The following is a 13,075-nucleotide window of genomic DNA, read 5'->3' on the forward strand; positions in this document are numbered from 1 at the left end:
CGTCCACAGGCACCTGTCTAATATACCACACCCACAAGCACCGGCTCAGGGTGATTCAGAAACTGAATCCAGTTCCTTGTTTTGTAGAAAACAAACTTTCTTAGTAATGGTACATAAATCAATCTATAAAAGTGGTCAGAATATTTCCTTTTGCTTTTATAAAGAAGTCCATCCAGTCTTCTCACAGGAGTATCTCATGGCCCTGGCCTGATCAACCTACTGAGGACCCGAAATGCAGTAGCCCTTTTAAAATGGGTCACCCATTACAATGCTTTCCTACTAGGTATTTTAATAATTCTTGTGATACGTAAGTTCTACATGCAAATGCAATGAGGAAAAATTGCCCCCCATGTGCAGCCCTAGTCTTTTTCTTCTTTTTTTAAATATTTGTTTTTGCAACTTGAGAACACTCAGAGGAGAGGACACATCCTCCCATCCTTTGACTGTGACAGGAATGGCTGAACCGCCTGACAGACCCGAAACTCAGAAACTCAGCCATAGCTTCAGCCAGCAAACCATTTGTGTTTACAGTGGAATTAACCTAGTTGCCAAAATGCAAAGCTACCTAGCAACTGATTGATGATAATGACTGTGAGCACAGAGGTTAATGGATATTGTTTTTTTGTTTGTTTTAATTTCATTTTTTCCAGGTATCCTGTAGGCCCAGCCCACCGTATGTTATCAGTAAGCTCTTCCATGAGGAACTGCAAGGCCACAGTCAACACACAAAGTACCAGTGCTAGAATCCATAGATCCACAATCCATCCCATCACTGTTCTTCTTGACAGGCTTTATTTGTCATTGGCACATGGATCAGAACTGTTGCAGAAACCAGAATGCAGAAAACAGAGCATAGTAGTTTGGTGTATGAGTCAGATAAACCAAGCTTTCATCCCTACTCAGAGAAAGGGCTGCTGAGACTAAGAATGCACTCTAGCTAGTCAAGGATTTTTCTCCTACACCCCAGGCAATATTATGACACTGAACAGCAAAACAGAACTAGCTGCGTTCATGGGCTGGCGTACGTATCTGAGATAATTTGGTCAAAAAAGTTAAAGTGATTGCATGTGATTTATAAAAACTCCATGCAATAGAAAATTTCCAATACTAAACGTGCTGGCAAATTTAAGCTTAGGATCTAAAACTACCCCTTAAAAGAACTCAGCCAAAGTCAGTGTGAAATTAAGGAACTGCACTGCTTATTTAAACTCTTTAAGCTTTGGTTCCTCTCTCTGCAAAATGGCAATAATCGCTAAGACTGCTAGTTTAAGATGACTTATCTCAATACATTTTACAAGGTGGGCAATTCCAAAATATTAGTCCAAATTATTAGGTCTCAGTTGCTTTCCAAATATATAAGTCACGGAACAAAATGGAAGAGAAGCATCAGTGATATGCCAGGCAATGGTATAAATTCAAATTCCAGACCTTTCAGCTAAAATGGTATTCACAAACAAGTTCAAGTTCTATTTCCTCAGGAAGCAGTTCCACTCAAGACCTTATTTTCTCACACATACAAGATCTTAAATTGTGCCCCAACTGTGTCATGGGTGTGTGTGTTGCCATGGAGAGATTATAACCTCCTTATGATCAGGACCACATCTTTTAGTCTTCACTGTCCTCCACTAAGACCCAGCTACTTTGCATGGAAGCCCTGAAGAAATTCTTATTGAATGCCGCTAATCCATGTCCCTTCTCCTTTCTGTATTTGTACCAAATTTGCAAATTGATTCTTTAATTATTTCCCAAGTAGACATCCTGCTCCTTTTGTCCTGAAGAGATTCAGAGTGAGGGCATTTATATACTAAGAAGCAAATATTGAGAAGGAATGTTAACTCCTTAAATCATGAATGAACTGTACTTCAACAGAAAGCTTTATCTCTGAGATTCAGTTTTCTTTTATTTAAAATGAGATGTTGATATGCACCAGGTGGTTTATTATGAATATTAAATATGTACACCCTAAATGGTGAGAGCTTTGAAGTGAGGAAAAATGCCCTGCTTAATATTGCTGTATCCTTTCAGGACACTGGAAAATTAATAGCAAGAACTACCGTGCACTTACTACAAAGCAAGGGTTACACTAAATGCCTATTTAGTCCTCAAAATCATCCTGTGAGAAAGGGTCGGTTACTGTACTGTACAACCTTAACATAATGGAATTAAGTAGTACGCTCATGGCCAAACCAGTCAGTGGCAGATTAGAAACTAAACCCAGGTCATATGGCTGACCTGTCTTCACTCTTGAGCATGATGCTATACTGCACTCTCTCTCTCTATATATATATATATATATCTATATATCTATATATATATATATATATAGATATTTTTTTTTTTTCTTTTGAGATTGAGTCTTGCTCTGTCAACCAAACTGAAGTGCAGCAGCGTGAGCACATATCACTGTATCCTCAACCTCCCAGGTTCAATGGATCCTCCTGCCTCAGCCTTTCTAGTAGCTGAGACTAGGGGTGTGCACCACCACGCCCTGGTAATACTACTTTTTGTAGAGACAGGGTTTTGCTATGTTGACCAGGCAAGTTTCAAGCTGTTGGGCTCAAGTGATCCTTCTTCATCAGCCTCCCAAAATACTGAGATTACAGACAAGAGCCATAGTACCTGGTCCAAAAATAAGTTTTAAAAAGTGAAGCTTTACATTGTGTCATTTTTTTTTTCTGGACAATGTCTTATGTTCCTTACATAGAAGTCTACCTAAATAACACAATGGAAAGCCTTTCTCTCAATGGGGCAGAAGTAGCGTCTCCAGGAGGGGTCTCCTGGGCTGGCTCTGGTGACAGAGGCATGCACAGGCCTCCTGGGCTAGACAGACCACACCATGTGCTTATCTTTTCCACCACGTTGCTGAGTTTTTCTACCCTAGGATGCCTCAAGAGATTGTAAAGGTTTTACGATTGAGACACAATTTTTTCATTCATGTTTGTCCCTGGCCTAAAAATGTCTGGTAAATGCAGTGCTGAAACCCCAAAGGACATCTTAGAATGCCAAGCAGGTTGCTATTAACACACTCACACTCCATAAAACGGGCTGAGGGTCTTTTATGTGCCAGATCCTGTGATTCTTTCCACAGGAACTAGAGACATCAATGAACATGCTTCCTCCTCCACAGCTTCCTACTCCCCAGCATGTGCTGAGAGGGTGGTCCTCCAGCTCCCAGCTGCCTGGGAGGCTTGGGGTAGCCCAAGGCACATGTGCTAACACCACCATGAGCACTCATGGTTAGCCCTAGAATCACAAATCAATAGTGCGGTAACCTCATGGACAAAGGTGGGTGCCTTAGATTAGGGAGGCACATTAGGAGGTAACTGTTGGCAGGGTCCCACGGTCAGATAGGTTTGAGGTTGATTCTGATGGTGATTAGTTAGACACTGTGCCCATATTATTTAACTCTCTAAAGGAATTCTGTCTTCTCACTTAAACAATAGGAAGAATGAAACCAGTGAGGTAATTATCATGTCATGAAGGTCAACGAGCTTCATGGACTGTCTCATGTTAGCTGTTTGGGGCAGCTCAGTAGTACCCTTCTCTTGATTCCAGTTAAAGCTGTCATTCCAATTATATTCCCAGTTGCGTAAAGAAGACTGGGTGATAACTCATGTAAATGCTTTGGCCCACAGTCAAATCCATACTAATAAGTAAATTAAAAAAAAAACTTACAGCAAATGGTATTTTTTTTTTCTGCAAATGCATTTAGTTTCTAGGTTAAATTTGCTAATAGCTCTACATGGGATATGCCACCCTGTTCTCCTGTAGAGAGTAGACAGTTCAGAGTCCCATTTTCCTGCCCTCCATCACTATAGATACAGGATTAGGTTCTATAACCTGTTTTTGCCAAAATATCACAAATTCCTAAACAAAAATAACTTCCACTAGTTAAAATGTCTAAACTTATGTCATATAGAATTTTTTAAGGGAGGTTATGTGGGTTAAAACAAATTATTCCCCAATTAAAATCATTACGTTTTCCACCAGACTTGAATGAAGGATCTTCTTACATTAGAGATAAAGTTGAGCCTCAGATTTTACATCCTGCTAAACTCAGAGCTCTGGAGGCACTCTGTTGCATCAGTTAATTCTTTTTTTTGTAGGCAGCACTAATGATATAGTAGGAGAAGATTTCTCTGCCCTCGGCCTTGGTGGAGCTGCCAATGAAGCTGTTTTTCCACTTGGCCTTGGTTGGGATCTGTCTCGGATTCCTCTGAACTCCTCTTCCTCCTGGAGGCTGGGTCCTGGAGCCATCAGTATTCCCATCTGGCCTTGGTTGGGATCTGTCTCGGATTCCTCTGAACTCCTCTTCCTCCTGGAGGCTGGGTCCTGGAGCCATCAGTGTTCCCATCTGGCCTTGGTTGGGATCTGCCTCGGATTCCTCTGAACTCCTCTTCCTCCTGGAGGCTGGGTCCTGGAGCCATCAGTGTTCCCATCTGGTCATGGTTGGCATCTGCCTCGGATTCCTCTGAACTTCTCCTCCTCCTCAAGACTGGGTTCTGGAGCCATCAATGTTCTCATCTGGTCATGGTTGGGATCTGACTCCGATTTGTCTCAATTCCTCTTCCTCCTGGAGGCTGGGGCCTGGAGTCATCAGTGCAAGGAGAGATGGAGCACCCTCAGCTCAGCTGCCCCACCCAGCCTGGTCCTCAGAGCTAGTTCTGGTGGTCCCTAAGCCATTCCAGCATGTTACATGCAACCCCATACCCCTCCAGTAAGTCCCCTCTCTACCAGCATGCCTCAGAAAGCATTTCCACCTAGAGAAACCAAACTCCCGCAGGCATGCTCTGGGCGGCAGAACATTTCATTATGTTGTTTTGAGATAACTGGTTGTTTTATCACGGAAAGGAGGGTGGTGGTTCGTTGATGACAATGATCTATCTTTCAAATTAGTTCCCTACTCACAGAAAAGGTGATGGTATTTACGACATTACTGCCTGAATGTGTCTATACTATTTTGTGATATAATGAAAAACAAAGTATACTTATTCTTTGCAGCATGAATGGTTAGCATAAGTAAAGTAGGGTTAAATTAGTAATTCATAACAAAAAATAAAGCACTTTAAACCCAAACCTCTTTTGCCAGTGGTTTCTTAAAAATAAATACAGTGTGGTCTATTTGCTATCAAGAAGCCCCAGATAACTCTTGACGAGAAAATCACACATTTTTATTATTCAGTTAAGCTTTAAATAAAGCAACTTATTTAAAGAGTAACGCAAATGTTGATTGTTATTTTTCCTTCTAAAGCTAAAAGAAGTATTATTTAAATCCAGATTTGTAAATAAACAAGGCCACTGAGGTTCCCGTCACTGTGATTTTTGAAATCTTGATGGAGAGAGTAGCTTGTGCTAACCTGTTTCCTGAGTGGCTGGCAGCTTTTCACTGGGAAACCTCCAATTGCTTTGATCCTTACCATCTTGGACAAGTTAAACTTCGGGTGTTGCCGCATCTTTGCTGAAAAGGGAACTCCTGCATTCTGGCTACTTGACATTCAGCAGGCATCAAAGATGAGCACCTTCGCCTGCTCTGATCCTTGTAGACTTCAAGATTCACTTATGAACTCACTTCCACATCTCAGATGACAATCTAAAACAAGACCAAATGACACAAAGCCTGCAGCAAGACTCTGGAAGCTAACTTGATTGTGTAGTGTCTTCTTAGAAGTCTCTGCCTCCTGCCTTTTTATTTCATCTTTTAGCTCAAAAGGAACTTCCTTCACACGGAGGATGGCTATGACATCTCATTCCCAGTGTTACCAGTGCCTTTCAAAAAGTATTCCTCTTATACATTCCTGGCTTCCATCTCCTAACACAAATGTGTCACAATTTTAAAAATGCAGATGATGCTAATGTTACTTTTCCTTTTCTCTGTGCCCTTTATATTTAATTTTTTCTTAAAATAGATGTGAAAGCCAAAAATATTCTTGCTATTTTTTAAAAATTATTTGGTGTGTATGTGAGGGAGTAGCATGGAGTGGCATTTTAAAAATATAGAATGATGTATTCATTCAAGAGTATGGTGCTGTAAAGAAAACAGTTTATATCTATTTTCTATCACCAAGTTCTAACAATCATACCTTCTAAATGCCCCTTAAGTCTGTTCAATTCTTTCCAACCAACATCTCAATGAAAACCCATCTGATTGACTAGTGTTCTCTCTTAGTCTTTTAATCAAGCTACCCCTATGAATTTGATCATTGAATTATTTCTCTTCTACAAAGAAATCCTTGAAGTTAGTGGTCCAGTGAATGCTGGCCACATTGTTGGTACCACAGCCTGTCTCCTTAAACAAAACCCTGACAGCGAATTCCCGTCAAACACAATCCATGACTTTTTAAAATGCTAGAATAGAATCCGATGCCCTTCATACAGACCACAGGACCCTGAATAATCTCACCACAACTCATTCCCTTTACCTGTTGTCATCCCCGGAACTTCTCTTATGCGTTGCATATTTTCCTTCTGTTCTCACTTTCAAGTGGCAGGTCCTGAGGGAAACTCTCCCCACTTCTCCGAATTGGTTGGTAGCCTCTGCTACACTTCCTGATAGCACTTTATTATCTCAGTCAGTGCATCTCCATCTGCAGGGGTCCCTCCATGCAGTCAGGATGCGTCTTTCAACATCTGTGCCCCAGGAGGGCAGGGTCTCTAGGGCACCACTGTATGCCCCTTCTTAGCACAACAGATGGCACACAGCTGACCCTAAACCAATACCTGGAACACTAGAGGGTTTCTATGTAGAGGAGAAATAATTCAATGATCAAAATCATTAAAAATGATGGCGTTTTTTACATCCAGATAAAAAATGGAATTGCAGGTGATTTTTAAGGCAAAACAAAGAGAGAAAGATGGAGACAGAATGTGAGATATAGAGACATCATCAGGAAGCTATTTTATACTGTGCTACCAATTGACTAGATGCAATGTAAGTTGTCCAAGGGATTAAAATGTCAACAGTGCTTTAAAGTAAGTAAGACCAATTCATTTGCCTCCCCTCTTCTTTTAGTGCCTTCTGTCTTTTTGAAATGAAAAAGGGTAAATTTACCTGTATCACCACACACCAGGCAGAATTTTTGCAGCACTGTGGATGCTCAGAACGCTCTAAAAGTTATAGATGACTTTCTTGGCATAAATCTAAAAAATTAGACATCCTTCTCAGAATTATATATTAAAAACTTCAAATAAAACAATTGTGATTTTTTTTTGGGAAATTAGGTAAGAAAATTGCCAGTCTTCATAAACATCATCATATGTGAATTCTTTACAGTGAAGGGCAGATTGGAAAACTCATAGTATTGTAATTACAAATGATTAGTAAACATGAAAATTTGCAACCTCCCTAGTAATCAAAGAGCTGTAAATTAAAGAAGAAAACACTTTTCCACACCCAGCAAATGAGAAAAGCATAAAATCTACCCTAGTACTTCAAGCCATAATAGGACTAGTGTTGTGAGCATATATTAGCAGAGATTTCTGGAGAGCAATTTTTTTCCAATTACTTTCTATATTTTTCATATTTATTATATACTTTAAAAATGTTCTTAACTCATCTTTCCCTTTCTTTCTCATAAACTGTCTTAAGAAAAGACTCAGAAATGTTAGTGATGATATATACCAGTAAATTAGATTGCTGCTACTTCACAAGGCATCTTTGTGTGATTGGAAATAAATTTACTCCTTCCAGATGCACAGACCTCCACCCAGTGCCCACTCTGCCCAGTTGAGGGGTTCTTCTGCAGAGTGCAGTTTGAACATCCCTGGATTGAAAGAAGGTGATTTAATTATAAGGTCGGAGGAAACCTTCAGTCACCAACTACATGTGACTATTAGTGAAGTCATTAGGTAAATTAGAGGAAAGCACTAGGATGACTAATATATTAAAGTCATTAAAATTGATGTTTTAAAAGGATTTTCTGACTCAGAAAAATTGATCGACATATAATATTGCATGAAAAGTCAAAAATTAAAATTGTATGTATAGTAAAAGCTATAACTTGTTAAAATACAAAGCAAACAAGAGACCAAAATGGCAGAGGTTTTATCTGAGTACACGGGTCAAGGATAGTTTTTTCTTTTTTGTAAAGAGGTCTAGAATCCAGAACGTGTTCACTGTGGGAGCTCAGACAAATGGAGCAGTTGGAAAAAGGACGGGAGGAAGCATATTTGCATGGAGGCCTCTGCTCTGGGCTGAGGGAGGCATGGCAAAGTGACAGGCTACTAGGAGACTGAGCAAAGTGGAGATCACCAGCTTGGGGATTTTCTTACCTGGTCTCATGAGCTACGTCTGAGTTTCATGGGAAGGGGCTCTTGGCTAAATTTGAAATTGCTATACAACAATTTGAAAACCATTGCTTTGTAAACCGATGCAATGCCCAGAGGAGCCCCAAAAACAGTTTGACTTGGAGAGAATTATTCATCTTCTACTGCCCACTTTGCTCCCCGTTCCCCCGTATCTAAGACGCTTCCCAGATTCAGCTTCTAATCAGTGTGCCTACTCAATACAGAAACTTTCCAACGTTAAACTGTAGGCTTATGTTTGCAACCAGAGAAAATAAAGGGGAACGTACACCTAAACAAGTAAATGAGTACATAAACTATGTACGGAGAAATGTCTCCACGACTATGTCCGTAACCACAGAAAATTACTATAGTTTCTTAAAACACATGCATGATATTGTAACTTAACTTCTGATTAAATTCCCATCTTATCCATAATCTGAGTCCAAAAACAAGAACACCCATCCTGCCGTGTCATCATTCTACTTAGTATGCAATGAAGAAAGAAACAAAAGCAAATCCTTACAAGCTCCTCTTTACAGTGAACCCAAGATGGATAAGAAAACAGAGTAGGGACTTGTTGCTGCCTTGACTTGTGGTTCCTGTTTTCTCCCATAAACACATTGCATTAGCAGAGAGTTTGCTTCCTTAAGTGAATTCCTCTAACTAGAATCATCAGTAGCAGGTGGGAACGTATTATAGTGGCAGAATGTCAGTCCCTCACATGGAGTGGGAAGCTGCGTTTTAGCCAAGTTGCAGGCTATTTGTTTTTATGTTAAAGTGCAGGTCGTCCCACTGTGGACAGCTCTGTACATCTGAAGATGACGACTGGGTGCTGTGTGGATGAGCTTCACATAGGACAAGTGGGTTTGTCTAGAGGCAGCTCTGCACATTTCTGGTAGAACCGTTGAGGCTTAGGTGAGATAGACCAAGCAACCCCAACACTAGCAGTAAAGCTTGACTCGTTCCACAGAGAACAAGGGCACGGAGGGGAGGCTGCCCTGCCATCTTTGGGAGAAAGGCTATCCAGTCTTGTCTTCATACCTCAAAACGTGCCTGAAGCTCCAAGAACTGAGATTTTCAGAGGTAGAAGGACCTACAAAGGGCTATTTTTATGTTAATACGTCTTCAAAAAACTAGCAGAAAAGCAGAACTCTACGTTTTTGTCAAATAATTTTTTTAAAAGCCTAAGTTATAAATGTATGAGTTTGCACCATCAAAAATAGTTTGAAGAGTGCTATCAAGTCAAATAAAGGTTTTTATTTTTCTTTTCAGGCTTAATGGGAAAATACCACATAAACATCAACTACTGTAGATTTCTCTCCCAGAATAATAGGGCACTGAAAATCACGTTTCTTAAAAACTGATCCAAGTTATTAAATGACAGATACAAATTGTGTTCTTTATTTGCACACATCATCCCTCTATTTCTAGAAAATTCAGTTGTCTCAATGGCACATTTTTTTAAGTGAATAATTTTGATTAAGAGAAAGAGAAGGGATATTATATAAGTATATATATGCATATATAAGGAACTATGGTAATGTGTGTATATATGTGTGTGTGTGTATCCATATATATATATGTATATATATACACATATATACACATATGTATGTGTGTATGTATGTGTGTGTGTGTGTATCCCTATATATATGTGTATATATATGTGTGTGTGTGTGTGTATATGTGCATATATATATATGCACACACATATATACGTGTGTATACACACACACACACACACACACATTTGTATATGTTCACACCTCCTTCTGAGGTCACTGTAAGAAGATCCCCTAGGGATAATGAAAAGGGTAAGGAGGCAGGTTAAGTGGTGCTCACTACAATCACTCCTCATCACCACTGCTTGAAAACAGACAAACTTTAAAATAACCAAAAATCTGGAGGAGAAGCAAATCGATAAACACCAAAAAGAATCACATACTCATTTGAACTATAAAATCACCATTTATTAGAAAATGTGTATCATAGCTACTTCGCCAACCTGTCTGGAATGAGTAATGTCACTCCAGATTTCCAGTACTCACTCCACAGAGAATATTCACGTTGAAGGGCCTGGTCCAAACTGTCACTCCACACCTTGTTAGTACTTTCAAACAAGTTACTTAACGCTGGTTTTCTTAACTCTAAATTTGTTGAAATCAAGCACCTGAATTATTCAGTTAATTATATACCTCTACGTATGTTAACAAACACTTTATAAAAGTATGTGTGTGGGCATGTGAGCCTGCAGAGGACTGGGGCTGGAGGGAGAGATGGCAAGTACCCGGCCTGCCTCTTCTGACAGCTTGAGCCACACTCTGACAGTGGAAAGGGATGAGAAGGCAGGTTAGGTGGTACTCACTGCAATTACCAGACACCCAAGTTAGCAAACAAAAACTCTTCATAAAGAGCCTAAGGCTGGATGTTGCCCAGTCCATAGTCTCTCCATCCTGTGGTACTAAATGTGGGGTATATAGATGGAAGATGAGTTCACACATGATCAGCTGGTCAACAGGTTCCTCTGGTCAACACCTGTTGTAATCACATCAAAGGAATCCTGAATTCGGATACCCAATATACCCCTATGAATGACAATTCAAATTATCCTATGTGAAGTAGTTTCTTCAAGTGCTTTGCTAAGACATACTCTTCTTGGTGAGTAAGTCAGGGCCTATCACCCAATTCTCTTTGCGTATTTTCTTTTTCTTAACAAAATCAGACCAAAACTTGACACAATCACATAATCACATAATCTTTGAACATAGAACATCTCACACAGTATATTTTTCATACATGGTACTTTAGCTAAGGAGTTTTCCCAACTCACTGAAATAAATTTTCCTTCTAAACAATACTATCAGGGCCATGGACAGGGATGGTCTCATGAACATACAACCTAGGTCGGTTTTGTTTTGTTTTTGAACTTTAAAGTTTGGTGGTAAAGTGCAGGTTTGTTACGTACGTAAACTTCTGTCATGGAAGTTTGTGTACAAATTATTTCATCACCCAGGTATCAAGCTTAGTGCCTATTAGAGTTATTTCTCCTGATCCTGTCTCTCTTATAAGCTTCCAAGCTTGAAAAGGCCCCAGTGTGTGTCATTCCTCTCTATGTGTCCATGTGCTCTCATCATTTAGATCCCATTTATAAGTGAGGAAATGCAGTATTTGGTTTTCTGTTCCTGTGTTAGGATTTGGTTTTCTGTTCCTTTTGCTTAGGATAATGGCCTCCAGCTCCATCCATGTTCCTGCAAAGGGCATAGTCAGTCTTTAGAATAGCAGTTCTTGACAGAATATTCTGTAGCTGCTGTTGTGAAGTTCTTAATATGCTGTGGACCAAGAGCACTCCATTTTCTTTTGTGTGGTGCCTCAGTTATGGAACTGCTCGTTATGGAGATAAGAGTTTTTAAAGAAAATGGTATGACCATTTTGAAAATTACAATTTTTACTTAAAATGTTTTGTGAGGGTTTTCTTTAAAATGATTATTTGCAACTGTCCTGTAGAAATTGATATGATGGGTCTAGGTTTCTGCAGTAGGAACACATTCCTGCAAATACTGAAGGAAGCAAAACCAACAAAAAACAACTCAACACATTTTTTAAGGGGAGGAAAAATAACTGATGCATTAAACCAAATTTATAGGGATTTTATGATCAAATATTAATGGATTTACTAATATTTATTTTAAAAGACCAAGAAATTAGAAGAGGGGTATTTTCTCACAATAAGGTAAATGTGAAGAAAGAAGATGTTATCAATTAAAAATTATATTATTTCTTGATTTTTTCATTGATATAAATGTTTTTATTTATTTAAATAAAAAAATAGAATCCAGAAGATTATTAAGAAATCTGAAATGTAAGGAAAATGTAGGATGGGACATTTCAGTTGTGAATAAATACTCAGAATTTAGAGCTGGACACTCCTGTAAAATACAAAGTGACTTTTTAAACACTTTTTGGTACATAGGGGGATATTTCTTCAAAGAACCTTTATAAGAGAGAATGTAGATATTATTGCAAAGCATAGAAATGCTTTACATGAAGTAGAAAAGTAATGTGTTATTTAAGAAATACTGAGTGCCAATTATGCGCTAAATATGATTCAAAACTTTAAAATATGAAGAAGACATACAAGGGCTATCCTATGGGTTGTAGAGTCTAGTGAAGAGAACACCCAAAAAAAGGGAAAATAAATCATACGGTCATCAATATTGCTTCCTCTTCCATATCCTTTTATGTCCTATAACAGTTTGCATTACACTTCTCTAGAACTACTGTAATCCTGAGAAAGGGACACTCAAGTCACTATTGAAGGCAATGACCAAAGATAAAAACACAGATAACGAATTCGTGGTCCATTGTTCTCTCTACCACATCACTCTGTCTACCACACAGAGTGCTCTCAGCTATGTATGCCTCTTACACGTAGTGTAGGGTCAGTTGTAGAATTGGCTGCATCTCCAACTTGCAGTTGTCCTGCTGTGTTACTCAGAGACTGATGAGCAGCCTCGTGAAAACGCTTTTTACCTCAATATTTATGTATGCTAATGTTTACTTTTGGTGTGGAAATTTACTTTTTCTTATTAGCATCCAAAGAATCAAAGGCTTTGCAGACTACATGATTGTATATTTAGAAGACCCTATCATCTCAGCCCAAAATCTCCTGAAACTGATAAGCAACTTCAGCAAAGTCTCAGGATACAAAATCCATGTGCAGAAATCACAAGCATTCCTATACACCAATAACAGACTTAAAGAGAGCCAAATCAAGATCAAACTGCCATTCACA

At 39.1% G+C, this 13,075-nt stretch overlaps 1 protein-coding gene and 1 long non-coding RNA gene across 3 annotated transcripts in view; both read right to left on the reverse strand.

The window, feature by feature from the left end:
* The window catches only part of LOC116538066, a 2,396-nt gene extending 107 nt beyond the window's left edge, over positions 1-2,289 (reverse strand). The window contains exon 1 of the long non-coding RNA XR_004263488.1: positions 42-2,289. This is a non-coding gene — a long non-coding RNA (uncharacterized LOC116538066). The remainder of the gene's footprint in view (positions 1-41) is intronic.
* Positions 1-13,075, reverse strand: part of CSMD1 (CUB and Sushi multiple domains 1) — a 2,101,842-nt gene that overhangs the window by 1,311,972 nt on the left and 776,795 nt on the right. The window lies entirely within an intron of this gene.

This window comes from Sapajus apella, unplaced genomic scaffold, assembly GCF_009761245.1.
Source record: "Sapajus apella isolate SASKATOON/1434 unplaced genomic scaffold, GSC_monkey_1.0 scaffold116, whole genome shotgun sequence".
Taxonomy (NCBI): Eukaryota; Metazoa; Chordata; class Mammalia; order Primates; family Cebidae; genus Sapajus; species Sapajus apella.